Source organism: Lepisma saccharinum, chromosome 22 (genome assembly GCF_977018435.1).
Source record: "Lepisma saccharinum chromosome 22, izLepSacc3.1, whole genome shotgun sequence".
Classification (NCBI taxonomy): Eukaryota; Metazoa; Arthropoda; class Insecta; order Zygentoma; family Lepismatidae; genus Lepisma; species Lepisma saccharinum.
Window position 1 is genome coordinate 44,197,350 of NC_139250.1, and position 18,992 is coordinate 44,216,341.

The following is an 18,992-nucleotide window of genomic DNA, read 5'->3' on the forward strand; positions in this document are numbered from 1 at the left end:
TGACATCTGCAACACTGTTACCAGCTGATTGTTTATCCCCCACTGCGCAAGTCTCGCATCGACCCGAAACGAATGGCGTGTGTTGTTTGATTGTGACAGTGAAATTTGTAAGGTGTCATTATTTTAAAATTGTAAGAAAGTTCTGTAGCTGTGCGTGAGTTATTACAAAGGCCGTGTTTGATAAGAACATATCATTGACCGAAATAGTAATACTTTAGAGCCAATCTTCTAATACGTTAGTGCCAAGAAAAGTACTTACCGCCCGAATTATCTGGAATTTGTGAATCTTCATTCACGGCAAAAATAAAATCGTCACAGAAATTATTCGTAAAATTCAGTTTCTGCTGCAAAACATAATGCTGCTGTCTTCGAGTTGGTAGCACAAAGAAATATAAGGTAAGTAGGTATCCGTTTTGTTTCAAATGTTTATTTGAAAAACAATGTCCTTTAAATATGTTTATTTTTTTAATAATGCTATTCTTGTCCTTCATGCTAGTGGTAGCCTTTTGGCTCTTTGCTATGCTGATGACAGAAGGGTGGACTGAGATATTTAGAATTAAAATATAAAGAACCAATTAACGTTTTAAAAATATTGTTCAAATTTCGAGTAAACAACATTCCAGAACTTAGGGAACCAAAAACATATTTGTTGTCTTCATGAAAACTTTGCCCGTATATTAATGCACTTCAGACTATTGAAAGTAAATGTATTTCTACTTATTATGAAAGTGCAAATTTACAATTTTATGTTACGGTTTGTATGTTTATATATATATATAAAACTTATGACGTTTCTCGCTCTTTACATAAACCACCTATGGGAAGCAATTTCCATTCAGGAATACTGACTTTGAAAAGTTGAAGTGGAAATTGTTGGGTGAGGGTTACTGAATTAAACCTTTACTTTTTTTTTTATGGGGATGCGCGTGCCTGCCATCCATTGATGGGTGTTGTTCGTACACAGGAATTTTTTATTACTTACTAGTTTAACATTGAATTATTTAGAGCTTCGTAACTAGGAAAAAAATGTTTGGGTATTCTGCACGTTGGTTTGTTATTGTGCCATCATGAGAACTGCTCAAATTATTTCATGGTAAGTTATGCTGTATAAACGAGTGTGCATCCTAAGTAACACACACACACACACATGTTTTTTCTTAAATAAAATGTTATTAGTATTATTCTCACATATAAAACGATGCTGGTACGGTGTAACATTGCATAAGGCCAGGAAAAAAATCAATAAATATATATGATTATATTTTTGTAAAATATATAAAAATTGCACTTGAATCTCCTCAGACAAATATCCGGTAACAGTTCGTTATATCGGAGACACATTTCTTCATTTTTACACAAGAAACTACTTACGGAAATGAGTTTTTCTAACGTTCGTCGATGTATTTTCTTTCATCGGGGAATCTATTTGACCAGGAAATCATGTATTTTGCAAGAGAAATATCTCACCGACACACAATTGCCATTGCTTTCCTATGTAAACCAGATGCTCCATACGTTTGATGACGTAACCCTCTGTCAATGTTTCCAACCCCCTTTTTTTTTAACTATGCTTGCCTAACCTAACCTTATCGGAAATTGTTCGTGGGGCTATCCATCAGCTACCTGTGCATAATGTGCAATTTGCACACGTGATGAACACGATACTAGGTATTTTTTGGTGACTAAGGTTGGAAACACTGCATACCGACAATAGTAGTCAACGTGTGCCCGCCATATTGTGTGCTAGGAAAGCGAAAAAAGGAATCACAAAAACTACTCTCTATGTGAAAAATTGTGTTCGTTTTCATGTAAAAAGCATAATGGCACCTTGAACTATATTCCGCAATACACAATTCGTAAGTACGAACCATGCAAAACACAAAATATCCGATTTTAATGTGTCTCCGATATAACGAACTGTTACCAAATATCCTAGATATCACAGTAAGCTTGCTTCATACTTGAAACAAGCTTTTCATGTAAAGTGAAGATGCTTGCTGCTAGCATATAATGGCAAGCTGTGAGCTTGCATCAGGCTTGGTTGAAGCCAACTAGTTACCACATGTCAAAATTGCAGCAAGCGTGACATGACAAGCTTGTCAAAAGCCACATGTCAGCTTGATTCAAGCTTGCCATATCCAACTGGCTTTGACAAGCTAGCACAAGCTTTCATGCTATCTAGGATCTTTCCAGAGTTTTCGATTCAAGTTCCGATTTTTTAATTTGGATTTTTTCATGGTGCCCAGGCGTTTTTTACATGGTTCCATTTTTAATCATGTCTGTCAACACATACCTCATAGTCTTAGTGATTACTTACCGCACGTTTTCTGGTGAACGATTTTTCCCTTCCTTATAATCCTATATGTTTTTCTTTGTTCAAGAGCTGCCATTTGTTTACTGTCGTCTTGGATACCGACTGCTGTTGCTATATCTACTTCATCTGCATGGGGTGCAAAGTAGTATTTTGTTGCTAAATGATTTAATTGTAACGTTAGGTGGATCACGTTTTTGGCTCTTAGCATTGATAAAATATTCTCAAGTCCTTCCGTTGTTAGATTAGATGTGTCAGGTCTAGAACTGTTATCATTGAAATGACGTCCCTACATGCTTTAAATACCTGATACGTAATAAGTGGATTCAGTCCTGAAACTCCCTTCAAGTCCTGCATGGAAATCTGCGAAAACTTGTGTCCCAGTTGACCAGAAACCAAGAATACCTGCTCGTGTAAGTAACATTTCAAATCATATTTTATCCGGTAATTAATACTCAGTGAAGCTTTCTTTAACTGTGCTAATTAGTTTCTCCAATCTTGGACAGCCCGAACCATTTACTTTCACTTCCTAGTACTCCTATACAACCTGCGAGAAGTCGTAACACACAGGAATGTTACCAAGTATTCATTGTCCTCCTACTTGCCATACCAAATTTTCTCTCTTCTCCCCCTCCACCAACCAGTTCATCTACTCTGCTCGTGCAAGCATTTGATGTGAGAATGACAAAATGAGAAGCCTTGCAATGGTGAACTTTTGAATGCCTGAGGTCCTGGGTTCGAATTCCAGTCTAGGCATGGTTGTTCTTTGTGTATCTCCCTTCATCAATTAATTAACATATACCAAATCCAATCAACCTTTTCCCGTTAACGGCCTGGTAAAAGAGTTGATGGTTCATCCAATGAAAAATTTTCTCTCCGGTCTTTGCATTGAGATTCTGCTATTATTGAGAATGCTTTTACTTCTAAATTACACAAGTAGCTATTTAGGAAAATACACTGCTGGACAAAAAAAGACTGACACTTGCATTTTTTGTGATAACACATACATTCTGATTCGAAGGCTAACTAAATTAATGGAAATATATTCAACAGAAAACAAACTTTGAGGATGTTCTACATACATTAATAAGTTAAATGAGAACAAAAACGAAAGTTACAGAAATCTGTCAAACTGAGAGTGTAATTCATAACTAATTGCAATTCAGATGTCAAATATTAAGGTGTCTGTTTTTTTTTGTCTAGCAGTATATATGCTATTAGTTTTCTCTAACTCACTAACTCGAATAAGTAAACAAATCGTGGTTTATTTCATTCCTTGTTCTCTGCCCAATAGCGTAGGATCAACTTAATTTAGTAATAATGTTCCAGCTGATATCTTCTTCGTACCTGGAACAATTCTTTCCAGTGCATCTTGTAGCAGACAGTTACTTCTCAGACAGGGGTTCCAGACAGTTAAAAGGCAGAAGAACACTCAAAGTATAGTACGGATATCATAAATCATCGAGAAGGCTAACGAGAGGTCAATAGTACTAAGACTCCTTGAAACCTGAATACTGAGTATGGCACTCAGCTAAGATGTCTGGTTCCATTAAAATACAGGGAGGACCATAAAGATGTTACCACTTATATGGCAATTTGAAGGGAGGGTGAGTTATATGTTTATATGTCTTGTAAGTGATTATTGGAGACATGTTATATGGAAACTGTAGTTCACTGCATCCTTGAGATACACTTTGTACCATTCGCATACATACATACACATATGTAAATTACAGTAAAAATAAATACCTAAAAATACACTAACCGTAACCTTGACATATATATTTCAGTGATAACATCTTTTTGGCCCCCCTGTATATTGTTCTCCTATGTTAAATGGTATACTGCCGGTAAACCAACTTTTTTCTCATATATGTAGAAATTGCCAGCACATTTGAAGTTGTTGGATTTCTGCTTTTGTTTTATTTATATTATATCTAAATAATAAATATATCAAATGATAATTGTTGAGATAAATCATGTCAAATTTTCAGAATATGCCACTGATATTCTTGTAGAAATTTCAAAATGCCATTTACCCTTGCATTAGTCTTGCCATTTTCTGGTGCAAAGTGAGCAAAGGGAGATACATTTTTTTTTTGCTGGAGATCTTTAGGTACAAAAATACAGTAAGAACATTAGCTTAAACTTTCATTTACACTATTGCATGTAACTATAGTGCAAGATGCATTGAAGAAATATTTCTGATTGATGAATTGTTTTATTTTACTTTGATTATTGACCCTGGTTGCTGGTCGCCAGAAATGGTGAGGGACGATTAAACTGTTCTCAGAGTCAGTAATAGAGAAAGTTTAGGACAAATACATTAATCGGGACTGGATTTACAAGACATTTAAATACAGGGTGGCTCAATAAGTCACTTAACACCCTCAGTACAAGGCCACTGCGGCATGGAATGTGAAAATGGCGATGACCAATCATTGCCTGGCCAAGGGGGAACCACATTGACGCCACCCACACGGTCGGCGGCCATCTTGATGTCCGCCATCTTGAATTCAACTTCAGACTTTTAAATGGGAAGGGGGTCGTGCGACATATCAAAATGGGCTAGAATTTCACGAGAAATGCAATCGTGAAGGTTTTTCGACGTATCTTTAACCAGTAAAAAGTTATGACTGAATTCTTGTACCAATTTGCTCCTTTTCGAGATGTTAGAAAAATGCCTTAAAATTTGTTTAGCGCATCGGTAATGCATCGAGATCAAAGTGACGTCTAGGGAGAGAAGTTCGCATGCCATTGCACACGATTTTAATCGGATACATCCATGAAGAGCTGCGCTTTATAAATGGTTGTCGCGAACAATTTACAGTGTGACGCTTCCATTGAATTAAAAGTCCTTCACAGTGACAAGGCTAATGTTTATGTTCATAAGGAAGTTCATAAACAGAATATGCGACCCTTGTCATCTGATAACTAACTTTGGACAAAAACAGGTTCATAACGTTCCCATAAGTGTTCTGGTGTTCTTCCCTATTGAAAAAACTCTGTAAAAAGTACCTTCTTCCATAAGCAAGGATGAAAAAAACTGTTTATTTAACAAATCCAAGTAGCCCTAAGCATTTAAGGTTCCGTTGATGGAAAATTGACTAACCAATCGTGTTCCACACAGCACGCAACAACATTAACTTACCAGCACTAACCATTCAGCTTTGATCTGTCGAAAATGGGTTATCAGATAAAAATCATCGAATATTCTGTTTATAAACTTTCTTATGAACATAAACATTAGCCTTGTCACTGTGAAGGACTTTTAATTCAATGGAAGCGTCACACTGTAAATTGTTCGCGACAACCATTTATAATGCGCAGCTCTTCATGGATGTATCCGATTAAAATCGTGTGCAATGGCATGCGAACTTCTCTCCCTAGACGTTACTTTGATCTCGATGCATTACCGATGCGCTAAACAAATTTTAAGGCATTTTTCTAACACCTCGAAAAGGAGCAAATTGGTACAAGAATTCAGTTATAACTTTTTACTGGTTAAAGATACGTCGAAAAAACCTTAACCATTGCATTTCTCGTGAAATTCTAGCCCATTTTGATATGTCGCACGACCCCCTTCCCATTTAAAATTCTGAAGTTGAATTCAAGATGGCGGACATCAAGATGGCCGCCGACCGTGTGGGTGGCGTCAATGTGGTTCCCCCTTGGCCAGGCAATGATTGGTCATCGCCATTTTCACATTCCATGCCGCAGTGGCCTTGTACTGAGGGTGTTAAGTGACTTATTGAGCCACCCTGTATATTGACAATGGAAACCGAATCACAGGTTTGTTGGTTACAAGGTAAAAACATTAACTGATGGACACAAAGCGAGATAATTCTACGTCACACATTTCCTGTTTGTGACAGCGACAGATCATACACTAGCTCTCCTGTTGAAAGTCAAACGCTGGGCAAGCCGCAAGAATCCTGGATACATCATTATTACAGACTCTGGATCATATTCAGCGTAAGGTGAAGTCTTACAAAAGGCGCTCTATTACGGCCAAATGGAACGCCACATTTGTAGAGGCACAGTTCAGCTCCTCAGAATTCTGGAAGATAAGGAAGAATACTAGGAAGAAGGGCCAGGACGAAAACACCTGTTCTGCATACTGCAAGAGCATTGTCTTTTGACCCACTTGGACAGGCAGAAGAATTTGGACAAGAATATGAAGATCAAATGGCTCTTAACGCCTGGCCGTACCATAACAGCACAACAAAAGAAGTAGGTAATTGGATAGAAAATTTCAAGCCTCTACCTGCAGTGACGTAAAATCTTGTAACGCCAAGACAGGTTGCACAATATATATCCAGAATGGCACCTAACAGATCCCCAGGAATTGATGGCATTCCACCTGCTGCTCTCAAGCATGGAACTAGGAAGATGCTCGTCTATATAAAGGAGATTTACAACGACATGCTAAGGCATATGAACAGTGGAAAATTGCCATCGTCTGCCCAATTCTCAAAGGAGGAAAAACAGGCAAAACATTTGAAAGAGTTCTACATGCGAGACTCTAGCAAAGTCCTCTGGAGAGAGGACTACTTCCCGACTTTCAGCAGGGACCCAAGTACAGCACCACCACCTAATAGACATGATAACAGTAAACTTCAACAGCAAGCTCTTCACAAGCTTTTTATGGATATTGAGGAAGCCCTTGACAGAGTCTGGCAAGAAGGTCTCCTCCATCAACAGGGCTTCGCACCTGACATGATATGCATTGAGAGAAAATTGTCATATTCCCTCGTTCTCTCATGATTCTCTGGTTTCTGTTCATGCTTGGGAGCCGGCTGAAATTCGGAGCAGCACAGCCGCATCACACAAATCCAACCGCGAGAGAATTAGGACAGCTTGACCCAAGAAGACTCGTCTACAAGCTTCATCGCCTGTAGAAGATGAAATTGACGAAGAAGCAGAACGATACAAAATAACAAGAGGATTTGTACATTCGAGCAATAATCTTTTTTAGTGCACATGCAACCATATAGATTAGCTCTCGCACGAGCAAGAGACTAAGGAAGAAACTAATTATGAACGGTCGGCATGACACCGTTTTTCAGAACGCAGACCGGCAAGTCGCTTTGAAGGAAATCCAACGAGAGGTAACACACGAGCTCCCTACTCGATTCGGCACACTTCGGTTTAGATCGACACATGATCCGAATGGCCGGAATGCCTCCCCAAATATTAAAACCGGTTGTGAGCCTTCGTCTCCTGGCTTGAACGGCCAGTGAAACTTATTTCACCACACTCTGCAACCAATGAACCCCTCTTGGGATGAGCTCTAATACAACTGTGGGCTTGTCCGATACCGAACCGTGGCGACCCTTTATAAACTGAACCCTAAGGCGCAAACGCCTAGTTGAGGGCAAAAAACTGTCGAGAGTCTTTTCGTGCATCGTGTTCAATCGCGCTGTTTTCAGTCCTCCTAGACCGGAGTGCGCCGTTCTTGCTTCCAAGTAGGTCATCAGTTGTCCACAGAATGTGTGGAGCTCCCAACGGAGATCGAACTCACGACGGCTCACACCAAAGTCAGGGAGCTAACCATTCGGCTCAGCGGAAGCTCGAAGAAAATACTACTAAAACGAAAAGATATATATTTTGTTTCTTATTTACTTATTATACCTTTCGTATTGAGAAAACTGAACAAAAAATATATACAGTTATTCTGCGTGTGTGTGTATGTATTTCATAAGTAAAGAAACTTCAAAATGATTGCACATTGCTACGAGTACCTACTAGGTGAGTCAATCGTTTTTGCACATCGACATTAAGACTGGAGACACAAGGCGAGACATGGGACTTATTCAACAAAGTATAGGCAACTCTGTTGTATGGTCTCCTGCCAACCTTCCGTGAGAGCCACGTCCCACGACGATACCATTCGGCTGGTTTCGAGGCCAAAAACTCGCACACCCCTATTTCCACAGGATCCAATGTGTGGAACTGTCGTCTTTGCAGGAAATGCGCGAGAGCGAAACAAATGGTAATCGGATGGCGCGAGATGAGGGCTGTACGGAGGATGAGGCAATACTTTAATTCCCTCCAAGTCCTGCAGTTCCTGGGCAACAATTCGTGACCAGTGACATGGAGCGTTATCGGCCTGCAACAAGGCTGGCTCTCTTCCGATGAATCAATGTTGGGTACTTTTGGAGCGTAGCATCACGGACCTGCTGCGGTTTTACAGCGTAAAGGTTCCCATCGACAGCACGGCCGTCTGGTACGAGTTCCCGGAACATTGGACCATCAATATTTCACCATATGCTCAACATGACCATGGCCACAAGTAGCATCGCTTCTTGCATGGCCGCAACCACTGCTTACCACCGTCAGAATATCGTAGAAAGATCTTCTTTTCGTCACCTGTGACAGTTCGACGCCCAAAGCTGTCGTCCCGTGGATTTTGAAGCAATTGTTGACAGATGGAGACTCGTCGTTCAGCCTGTTGTGGTGTCAACTCGTGGGGAACAAGTCGAGGCTGTCGGGAGGCAAAACGCATTTGGTGAAGAGAACGAACCACCGTGCTTCGGGACGATCCAACCTGTCGTGGCAGTTTCCGTGTACTGACGGTTGGATCGGCTGTCACGTACTGTAGCAGGGCATCTGCATCCATGGCACCCGGTCTCCCACGCTCATGTCCCCAGACGAGAACCACTTGAACCATTTCTGTGCTGTCCTAATGTTCACTGTGCCCTCACCCTCCACCACCCACTTTTTCCTCGCAGCAATCGCAGCTTTCACACCCTTTTTCCATTAATGCCGTAACAAGGTAGGCACGAACAATTCGTCGACCTTCATGACGGACCGCACTGTGCCTGTGAAAAATTTCTCGTGTAATTAATAACGACTACTGAAATATATCCCCCGAGATTTTCGGTCGATATGAAATTGTAGCTAGGACAGTGAAGGACATGTATCTGAACTGCCTGAAACCGTATCATTTCAACCGTTTCAGCGGCTGGAGCCTAGGACGTAGAGAACTAGAAACAAAAGCACACCTGCCTGTCGTCCTGGGTCGGTGTCTCTACCTGCTCCACTTCTCGAGTGGTCGAAAAGGCTGCTAGAAGTGCCCTTTCCACCAGGGATATTAAAGGTCCAGGGATTTCAAATAAATTCAATTCCGGTCCAGGAGAGAAAATCAGCAAGCGTAAATGGGTTCTGAACCGTAAAGATCCTTTTTGCATGTAAAGTATTTCAATTCGGTCCAGGAATCTTTTTTCCGGATCAATTTAAATACGGTCCAATAACCTGTTTCCCGGATCAATTTAAATAATGTCCAGGAACCTTTTTCCGGATCAATTTAAATACAGTCCAGGAACTTTTTTCCGGATCAATCTAAATGCGGTCCAGGAACTTTTTTTCCGGATCAGTTTAAATAGGGTTCAATAACCTTTTTTCGGGATCAATTTCAATACGGTCCAGGAACCTTTTTTTGCGGCTCAATTTAAATAGAGTACAAGTTCCGTATTGAAATGAAACAATACGAAACTTGGACCGAATTTAAATTGTGCAGAAAAAAGATTCCGGTCCTCTTCCGGAACCTAAAAGAACCCATTAGGATTTATTGGTTCTTGGATCTTTAACAACTGATTTCCTCTCAGCTTAGCCGGACCGAGGGATAAAAAAAACACGTAAAGAAGTGTCGCACATGAACAGCTACTTCTTAAGACAATAATTTGTATTTGATTTGCTTTATTTTACTTCGCTTCTTGTGCCACTCTTGGCTAATTTGCGAAGATGGGGATGAGTGATGATATGATGAAATTTATGAATGGACACTCACAAACGTCCATGCCCATTCCAGGAATCGAACCCGGGACCCCTGGCGTCGTGGCGCCATGTGCTAACCACTCCGCCACGGGGGCCGGCCTTAAGACAATAAATATTGCGATTTAATTATAAAAGTTTCCATATTGAGTGATCCATCATTGTTAGACGCGCTACCCCTCTGTGACGGGAACTGCATAAGACGTATGTTGGAAATTTGTAGTGAGGATCTGACTGCATGCAGAAATTTTCCTGATTTACAAGGGATTTCAATTATCACAACATTAAAAACCCAGCTGTTCGCCTGAGAAATGATAATATATCTCAAGGAAATGTTGGTATTGCTGAAGCGACAATTGTTCACATAAAGTGGCACGTTTTTTAAGGTTGAACAATTGAAATATCTGAGCAGTAGTATATAGGACAAAGTTACGGGATCATGAAAAATATATATCGTTTTGTCATGCAAGCCAGGCAATGGTAAAATGAAGGGGCAAGACAATATATAGAGTAGTTCATCAGGATGTGGCGGCGATTAGGGGGGGGGACAGTTTCCCTCCACCTTTTTCCACTTTTGCTCTCGCACTATGCTAAACCTTATGTACCAAGGGAAACCTTATGTAATCTGTTCTTGCCCGCACCCCAGTTTTGACACCTTGCCCCCCGACCAGTATATGAACCCTATTACCGCCACTGGGTGTAATTGTAGGAATTTTAGTTTACAACAAATGTTATAACTATATCTCGGATTTTATGTTTTTAACCAATATTTTACTTTGCAGATAAATAAAAATAAGTTATGTCAACGTTGCATTAAAAAAACCGCAACAACTGACGAAGTTTTATAATGCCTAAAATAACCTATTTTGCTTGTTACAGTCTATTTTAGGTTTAAGTCTAAAATAAACCTTTTTTTAAGGTTTTACATGATTTTTATATCTCTGAGGTTTACTCGGTTTGGTGACGAAATAATTGGCGTGTTACAAACATGTTTTCCCTCCAAATTTACGATGTTTTTTTTTACAAACCTCTAAACAAAACTGTTACCGGCACACAGAGGGCGCAGTTCTCCCCGCACTGTCAACTCTTAATGCTTTTAAGCCTTGTCTACTAAGAGAAAGTATACTGTCCTGTAAACTGTACAAATGATAATTTGTTTAGAAAATTAATATTTGGTTGTTACATATATCGACTAAAATTTTTTACGGTTCCTGTGAAGTTTTTTAACAGTTATATCTAATTAGTATTTTTTAGGAATTTCGTTCCATTTTAAGTTTTTTACAGCCTACTTGAGGATTTTTCTAACCTAATTTTAGATTGTTATAACTTATTTTAGGATTCTAGGACCTATTTTAGGATTTTTGGAACCTTTTTTTAGGGACCTAAAAGCACACTTTTTAGAACCTGATAATCAGAGGTCTAGTTATAACTCTGCTAATTTTTAAAAGGCATTTCGCTTTTAAGCAGAAACGTTAGAATGTCTGTGGTTCTTCTGAAATAGTGATGACGTGCCTTGTTGATAATTTTCCCTACAATGAACTTCGGTGGATTCGCCACAAATTTCCCAGCTTCAAGTCCTGGTTACAGCGCCTTGAATAACGTAGTGTGGAAAACGACCCAAGAAACTGGTTCCCCAGACGAATGAGAAACATAGATGGCAGTGCGATCAATCTCTGTGCTAATTTTGTTATGAAAGTAATGCGGCTTTGTTAGTTTTTGGAATATATTATGTAGATTTGTTTGTCTTGGAAGGCGGTACGTGAATTGATGGAAACAGTTATATTTGTGGAGTGATTTGCAGTCACACGAAATGACATTAATTTGGAAAGAAAAGTAAAATAAAATAAATAAATAGTATGCGTAACACAAGAAGAAACATTGAAAAGTGATTCCGGACGTCAGGTGTTGGATTGTGTACTAGAGTTTTATTTTTCTATGTTATTAGAATATAAATAGTATCCTGAGAGATATTTCATACCGAGGCGACAAACTACAAGTGTCGCTTTGAAGCGAGCAGTCCGTAATCAATGCAGCCTTTCGAACCGGGGACACAAGCTCTGACTGCACCGTTTCCTCAAGGAGATTTTACACCAAAGCGACACGCGACAAACGATACGAGAATTTCACACCAAAGCGACACGAGTCCTTCGGTCCAAGGCAACTTTCACACCGAAGCGACACATGTTGCTTGGAAACGAGCCAATCAAGAGCAACATTTCACATCGTAGCGGCATGACGGGAAGCACAGGCCAGCGTTCGGTTGGTGAAATCCTCAAGCGATAAGTGTCGCGTGCCCCTTGTCGCTTTGATGCACAATCTCCCTAAACCAATACACTCATTGCATCGCGCATGCGCAAACAACAAACCACGGCAACATGTTGCAAGCTATTGAGGAAATGGCCCAGTTTGAGCGACGCACAAGTGACAAAGCGACGCGTGTGACTTATCGTATCGCCTAGATCTGTTGTTGTAATGTGCGGTTTTTCGTGTCGCCTATCTGTTGTTCGCACAATTAGCAGCGAACGCTTGCCAATAGACTGAAGCCACCATGTCGCTTGTCACTTAGTTGGGAACTCCCCCTGTAGCGCGTCGCTTCGGTCTGAGCACCCTTCCTTTAAGGAGCTTTCCGACCGAAGTAACAAGTAGCTTGCGAATACGCCATATGAACGTGTCGTTTGCTGCTTGGACCCTCATGTGCAATGAATGTTATTTTACAGTCTGGAAGTGTGTGTCAGTAGTGTGACAGTGTGAACATCCCGTGTCGCTTGTCCCATTGGTTTGAAAGTTTCCTTACACTCATGTTGATGGCACTAAGAAAGTTTTGTGGGGTTCCCCTTGTCGTTTCATGGAATCATCATTATCATCATCGCCGCGATTAGTTTAAAGCGGAAGAAAAGAGACAGTAAATATCCAAAATACAAATGCTTCAGTGTGTATCTTTAAAAGAAATGATGATGATAATAATAATAATGAACCTAATTCATACACAAAAATTTAGTTGCCAAGAGCATTCCACGCGTATTTTTTCTCCCGTATTATTAACGAAAGTATAACGATAACAGGACGTGGTCGACTGTCTAGAATGTTCGTTAATATCTTCGCGACCACTGTACCAAATATCATAGAAATTATTACATTCATAGAAATGCTTCATGTAAAAGAATCAGACGTTGCAGCGAAAACTCCATTTACTTCCATTATAAGCAGTCGAACACCAAGCACCGGGGTCAACACCAGCGCCTGTAGCGGATCATTTTCGAGTGGAATCAGCCAGAGCGCGCAGAACTGTGCCGTTTTCCACACTACGTTATTCAAGGCGCTGTATCCTGGTGTTATTTGTGATCGCCCCTTTATCTAATGACTACTTGTTTTCATCGTCGCGATTACCCAAAAAAGCCGAAAAGCGACATAATATAACAAAAATGCAAATACAATCTGTAATCGCAACGTTAAAATAAGGCTTCTTCTGAAAGAGAAGCCGCAACGGCCTCGGATCCGGCGCGGAGACCGCCTTTATGGCAGTGACCCTCTGTTGCTGCGTTTGGCTACGAAGGAACTTGCGGTCAAACAACGAATTAGGCCTACTGCTTGGGCAAGAAGCGGCAACATTAAAATCTCCCCTCCCCGAAGCAGCCAGCAGGGAAACAGGATTTTGTCAAAGTAACCGTTCTGCGCGTGAATGGAGGCCGAGAGATGCAGTGGCAGGACTATAGCATTGCCGAAAATTTCCACGTTTTGAAATTGATTTCACACGTTAAATCCCAGCAACTACTGTGAAAAAAGCTATGGCTCGGCTCGTGGAAAATATTCCGGTTTTGCCACAGAGACGTGCAAAGCAAGAAGGGAAATGAATAAATCTCCACTCGGTCGCTACCTATCGAGCGGAGACTCGCCTCCAACAGCTGAGCGAGTCCTTGACCTACCGCAGCGCTCTTCCCGAAGCGAGGTTATCGCAACTGGCGGAGGGCCAAAATACCCGGCAGAAACCCGGGAGCCACTCCCAACCGACCGTCACCTGCATCGATCGTCGCTTTTGCAAATCACGCGCTCCCGAGCAGAGATGACCCACTCTCCTCACGCGCTACAGCTTTGGCTTTGTTCGCCTTGTGCCTCTAAAATTATTCCATTGACCCCTCCGCAAATACCCTCTTCGGGCTAATCATGACCATTGTTTGATTTTTTTTGTTAATTATCGTCGCTTTTCTGCCACTTATGGCTAATCGCGACGATGAGGGTGAATGATGATGTTATGAAATTGATGAATGGGACACTCGCAAAGAACACCGCCGGCTTCCGTGGCGTACTGGTTAGCACAGCGCGCTGTGATGTCAGGGGTCCCGCGTTCGTATCCCTACCTGGGCATGGGTGTTCTTTGTCGGTATCAGTTTGTCAATTTCATCATATCGTAGACCTTTTCAAGTCTATACGACACCGATAACGAGAGATGCTTTCTCATTCACGACACCAAACCGAGAGGCAAGATTCTGGCGTCTGGACTCTCGCCCATGAAGCTCATGTTGTGTTGACCTTGTGCGTTTGTGACTGTCCCTTCATCCATCTTATCTTATCACCATTCATCCTCATCTTCGCGATTAGCCAAGGGTGGCGGAAAAGCGAAATAAAATAAACCAAATCAATCGGTCAGTCAATTTACTTTATAAAATGACCACATATGTATTGTGTGTCTGTATTCATAAAAATAATAACAAAATGGAATATTGCACTAATTTACATACTATTTCTTAATATATCAGATTAGTATTATTGCTGATGCACTGATATGCTTGATTGATTGAATTGATTTTTAAGTCCACTTTATCCGCTGAAAGGCTAATAGAAACTGGACCTACAGTTGAAAGTGGTATCCGAACCACTGTGCCGTGTGCCTCCACCGGAATCAAACCAGGGATCGCTTGATTACAAGGTGACGACGTTACCAGTACGCCATCAGAGAGGCTCCTGATACACCAATATGCCTATATCGGCCAATACTGATAGAGAATCGAGTAATCTGCCCTCGTCTCTAATAGTACTAAAGAAGATTATGATAGTGTGGTTATAGGAAGAAATGGAGGAAACCATTGTAAAATGAGTTTAAGATAGCAATTCACTGTCTGTGGTCTGTCGATATAATCTGAGAAAAACTTTAGGAATCTGGAAAACTCGGTTATATTCATTTTGAGTTCCTGTGGGGACTCTGTATCTAAAATCCAGCGTTTCTCCCGTCTCGTCTGTGAAACAGTTCGAGAGTTCAAGCGAGGAAGAAACGGATCGTAGGTTTCTTAAACTTATGCGACGAGTGGGATTTTCTGCGCTTGACACTTGTGAAAGTTCTGCAACAAAGTTAATCCCAAAGGAAGGAAACTTTGGAGCGTTGATGAAGGAGGTTTTGAGGAAAGATGGAAAACATTGTTATTCAGTGTCGCTGAGACCTGCCTTAAGACTGAGATTGGTTTGAAACATTCTTGGAAAACTCATTACCGCGCGCTTCACATAGTTTACCCATGAAAGAACATCTCGTCAGTTATGTAGCTACGTAGCTAGCTGTATACTCACGCTCTCAAAAGGAGATTGCAAGCAATCGTTGTTTGTGGACGTTTAAACTAGAAAACTTGGAATTTCCAACATGCGAGGAGCATCTAAAAAATAAGGATCTATTAATGATATCAGTAACGAAAGAAGTGTATCAACACTGCATTAATTGGTTAAAACGTGGTCAACATTATAACATTATTTTCCAAATACTTTTCGTGCCGCTTTTTTCATAAACTCAGCATAGAAGTTCGCCGCCTGGCAGTTCAGCCAATCCAACAGTGCCTTTTTCAACAGCCCGGTTTCATCAAATCGTAATAGTCACTAGGTGCAAGATCTGGATTATGCGGGGAGTGATAAAAAAGTTCCCGAACCTGTGAATCGTCGGGAGAGTGAGGGTAAGTGTGTGTGTGATCTAGCGTTGTCATGGATAAGAACAGTTCCTGTTCACCGTATTCCGCATTCCACATTCCATTCCACATTTGTATGGCATGTCTGGTTTTAATAGTGTTTTACAGCAGGGGTGGCCGGCCACAGGGGTTATTCATGACGCGCCTGCGTCATGGAAATTTTTTGGGGGGACAATTTTTATAGTTTAGCTACCCATTTTATATATATCTTCACACAAAAATGAGGGGGTGGGGGTTCGTTTCATTTGATTGACTTGCTATTGATTTTTTGTTTGTTTTATCGCATTAGTTGCCTTTACACGGGTGCTTTTGAAATCGAACCATCCGGTGACACACTATCTCGTGGGTTCTGCAGGCAAGATGATTTCACTCGCAGATCACCTTTCCTGCTTCATAACTCTGAATACACACTCTTCTAGATCACTACTTTTTCTCTATTCATTCCTATCACTTGCATGTGGTCTTTTTCATAACCAACCAACTATCTCTAACACCTGCAGATTTGCTCTTTTTAGCTCTAACCTGCAAAACAGTGTGTTCTAAACCCGTAAGTAATTTCACAGAATCTGAAAACGATGCCTTGTATTCAACACACAGACACCGTCGAAGATGCCACCCAGAAAACACTTGTTGAAGGACAGTGGAGTCAATTTGGTGGCAAGCGTGACAGACCCTTTCTTCCTTGTGCTTTAGATCAGTTATGTCGGCGTAAACCAAAACCGTACAGGTAAAAGGCAAATGGGTTTAGGTCTGGGTTTCGTGGAGACCACTCAACTTTTATCTCGCAGACTCCATCCATCGCTGAAGAAAATAAATCATGCTATAATTTTGTGGGACTTCCTGTAGATTCTGAGTTTTCCTCGTGTCAGCAGAAAGGTCCTATATCCCCCCCCCCCCCGAATATTGCAAACGGCTTGTGTCCGCCTGGGCCAAGTGAGTTTTACTTTGGGGGCACCGCTATGAGATCTGAATTTCTTCTGCTGTCGGGCGAGTCTATTGCAGAACCGTATTGCAAAAATGACCAGTTCCTTGCCCACTTTAAAGATAATAGTCGCCCGATGTCTGTTTATTAGCAGCCATGTATTGTAAATTGTGTAACCCGTTGGCGCTTTTGTTCGTGTAACTGTCGTTGCTATAGCTCTATTCAACGGTTCGCAATCATCGTGAAAGCACCTTTAAGAAAGGCCTGAAAGGAACGATTTAGCTAGATGGCGTTCATTCATTGACTGCGCAGCTGTGTCTGGAATAAGAAAAGCTTCTTTTGAAACCACTCACTGCGAACCGACAAGTATAAGTCTCAGCTCCGGGTTCAAACGTCTATCGTGAAATTTATTGAGTACGAGGGTTGATCAAAAAGTCCTACCGTCTTTTATAAATACTCTCCCGCTGCATCGTGCAACCCTCCAGATTTTACGAAGTGGCACCTTACAAGAAAATGAATGTTGTTGAGTTAATGTTTTAAGTCCACTTTGTGCACAGAAAGACTAATCTTGATTAGATCTACAGTTTAAAGTAGTATCCGAATCACTACGTGTCTCCATAGGGTATCGAACCCGGGACTGTAAAGCCCAATGCTGTCCTAACTTACAAAATCTATCCATTTTATGGACGTTGTTAATGGCTTGGGGGAGAGGGGGTTGTTAGACAAGGTTCGACAATGTTAGACAATCACAAAATGCAATTGGTATATTTTGTGTTATTTTTGTTTGAGTTGTGAATTCGTGGAATATTTTAATTTGTTATGATGTTTCTCACTTGTGCATATTTACTGCTGTCAGGTGTTGTACAATTAACCGAAGGCATGTGCCTCCTTCCTCATTCAGTATTTTCTGCATTTCTAGGGGTTTTCATAAATATAGACCTGTACCTGTAAGGTGTTTTTCCCTAAGCGATGTCCCAGTATTTAGTTAATGATTTGAATGTAGAGGAACGCAGTGGGTGGTGACTTGAATGAAGAGGAGTACAAAAAGATACCAGGTTAGAGACTTAGTCTTGGCATACGTGTTCCTTTGAATGTTCCTTCATTAATTTCATCTAATATATGTGGGTGTATATATTTGTTTGTTCCAGCATAACTCTCGAATGCCTGGAGCGATTTCAACCAAAGTTGGTTCACGTATCATTTGCAACCTGGAAAGAAATACTGTGGGGGTTAGACACCCCTGGTGCCCCTAGAGGTGAGGTGGGAAGGGGTGACATGTAAAAATAATCGAGAACCACCGATATTGAATTCCGCACAAAGAGACATCCGTGACTCTATGCAATCCGCACAAAGAGACATCCGTGACTCTATGCAATCCGCACAACGATAGTGTTTCTCGGGTTGTCTAACATTCAGGCTGTGTTGCGAATTGAATCCATAGTTTTCGTGACACTCCCAATGCTGTTCAACTCCCAAGTTCATCACCTGTCGGCATGGGGGGTGAAAAATAAAATGCCACAAATGATCTAGATTAGTGTCGAATCCATAGTTTTCGGAGTCACTAAGCTAATTGGTGACATTCACGATCACTTTCAAAATTAGTTACATTTTACACTATAGTTAGAATTCATTATTTTCCTGTCTAATACAAGATTGGGATAAATAAATACCCGGGCAACGCCGGGTAATCAGCTAGTCAGTCGATAGATTTCGATGTTTTAAGTAATAAAAAAAATTGTTCCAGCGCGCGGAAAACACAAACAACGGAGATATGTAATCTGAAAGTATTGCCCGCGTAAGTTAAAACCTGTAATCTCGGAATACTTTCGCAGCTTTTTATTAGTCAAACCCGGTTGTATACACACTCAAATAGCGAAAGAACACATCGGAAATTGCTATCAGCTCCAAACCTGAACTCATAACGTAAAATTATAGCTGCTGTTGTGGAATGTCGTGTTCGGTGCTGTATTCACTTAACGCGAAGCTTTCGGGCTGTTCTGCTTCAGGGTAAGGTAACACGCTCAGGTAACAGACGTACTTT

At 41.0% G+C, this 18,992-nt stretch overlaps 1 protein-coding gene across 1 annotated transcript in view; it reads left to right on the top strand.

The window, feature by feature from the left end:
* The first annotated feature begins 70 nt into the window (after positions 1 to 70).
* LOC146004690 (monocarboxylate transporter 14-like) overlaps positions 71 to 18,992 on the top strand; it is a 262,852-nt gene continuing 243,930 nt past the window's right edge. The window contains exon 1 of the mRNA XM_083143632.1: positions 71 to 396. The gene's annotated coding sequence lies outside the window, so the exon portion shown is untranslated. The remainder of the gene's footprint in view (positions 397 to 18,992) is intronic.